The sequence below is a fragment of the Psammomys obesus genome, unplaced genomic scaffold, assembly GCF_907164565.1.
Source record: "Psammomys obesus unplaced genomic scaffold, mPsaObe1.curated_primary_1811, whole genome shotgun sequence".
Taxonomy (NCBI): Eukaryota; Metazoa; Chordata; class Mammalia; order Rodentia; family Muridae; genus Psammomys; species Psammomys obesus.
Window position 1 is genome coordinate 9,322,330 of NW_026589137.1, and position 2,289 is coordinate 9,324,618.

Genomic DNA, 2,289 nt, shown 5'->3' on the forward strand with positions numbered 1-2,289 from the left:
CTTTCTTTCTTTCTTTCTTTCTTTCTTTCTTTCTTTCTTTCTTTCTTTCTTTCTTTCTTTCCTTCCTTCCTTCCTTCCTTCCTTCCTTCCTTCCTTCCTTCCTTCCTTCCTTCTTTCTTTCTTTCTTTCTTTCTTTCTTTCTTTCTTTCTTTCTTTCTTTCTTTCTCTTTCTTTCTCTCTCTCTCTCTCTCTCTCTTTAAAAATGAAGGCAAAAAAAACAAAAAAGAAAAAAACAGAAGAAACATACACACACTCATACACACACACACACACTCATTAAATCAGAAAACAACATACAAGCAAAAGACCAGAAAACAAATAAACAAACAAAACCCCACAAAACAAAACAAAAAAACAACATAAGACAAAATTGCCATTGATTACATTTTGTGTTAGCCATCTACTTCTGGGTATTGGGCCTACCGGGAAGAGTGGTTAACATACTCACTGAGACTCTATTGGAGAAAACTAATTTTTTTTCTTTGCAAGTGGGTGTCAGTTGCAGATAACTTCTTGGCTAGAGTTTATCGCCATGTCTCTATATGTTTTTCTTCTGAAAGTCAATGAGCTATAATGTCACTACTATCCTTATAACATTTAAGTCATAGCTGTGCTGAAAGTTGGTTTCCAACTGGTTATCTTCATCTTTAGAAACCACCCTCTAACAGTCACTGTAAAATTGAGATCCAGAGCCAAACATCAGACAGAGATCGGGGAGTCATACGATAGAGTTAGGGTAATGACTGAGGGTGCTGGAGGGAGCTCCACAAGAAGACCTATAGAGTTGACTAACCTGGGCCCATGAGGTCCCACAGACACTGAACTACTAACCAAAGAGCATATGGACTGGTCCTCGGTCCCCTGCACATATGTGGCGGTATACAACTTGGTCTTCATGAGGGTCCCCGAGCACTTGGAGTGGGGGTCCTCTCTAACTCTAAGGCCTGCCTTTGGATCTCATCCCTTTAACTGTGCTGCCCTTCTGGTCTCAGTGGGAGAGAAAGTGCCAGGTCTTGCAGTGACTTAATATGTCAGGATGGGTTAGTACCCATGGGGAACCTCCCCCTTTTCTGATTTGAAGAGAGGGTAGAATGGAGGAGGGGTGTGAGGAGGCTGGGAGGAAAGGAGGGGGTGGCTGTGATCAGGATATAAATTTAAAAAAAAACATTAAATTGAAAATACATTTTGAGATTTTATTATTTTTGGATTTTAAAAAAATTATTTATTTTTTTATTCACTTTACATCCTGCTTGTAGCTTCATCCCTTCTCACCTCCCAGTCCCACCTCCATCCTCCCCCTTCCCCCTTATTACTTAGAAAAAGGGATCCCCCTTTCTAACCATCTCAGCACATCAAGTCACATCAGGACTGAGCATGTTTTCTTCTCCTGTGGCCTAGCAAGTCATTTTATGTGCATGAGTATTTTGCCTGTGGGCACATTTGTGAACTGCGTATGTATTGCCTCTCGGGGCTGGAAGAGTATATTGAATTCTATGAGTCTGGAGTTACAGACAATTGTTAGCTGCCACCACACAGGTACTGGGAACCAAACCCAAGTTCTCTGAAAGAAGAGCCAGGCCTCTTTAAACTAAACTAAATTGGACTGAACTAAACTAAAGTAAACTAGACTAAACTAAACTAAACAGCCAGTGCTCAAAAATCTGCATAGATTCCCAGCACTGTGACTACATATTGAATAAGCCTCAAAGGGCCACATTGGCCCGAAAAAGAGGTAACAACCTGCTTTCTAGATGTTGTAGCAGTAAGGATTTATGATAAATGTTATCTGAGGGCAAGACCCGTAGAGTCATATAGAACTCTGTACTTCTAGGGGCTGTGCCTGGTTTAATGTTCTCTGTTTGCAATCTCAAATTCTTACTTATTTTGAAAAGGAGTCCTAACACTTTCATTTTGCAAAGAACCCAACCAGTTCTATGTCACCATTTCTAGCTGGAACCTATTGGAACCTGTAGTCACATCTCCGACAGTACTTTATTCTCCTAGCTTAAAGAAGAAGGATCTGTAAAGTTATAGCCTGAAGTGGAAGGTTCCCAACCATGAAATCTGCTGCTTCGAATTTCACACCACATTTCCATTCTCCTGCATTCAGCCAGGATCAGAGACCTGTACCACTTCCTAGGGAATGGTCTCTTTGAACTGAAAGTCTTATTACTGTGTCTCTAAGTCATAGATTAAATGCTTAAAAATGACCAGCATGTTATACCTGTATCTTTTTTAAAAGATGCTCATTAAATGAGAGAGCAAACATTTGAATTATGGGTCAACCTT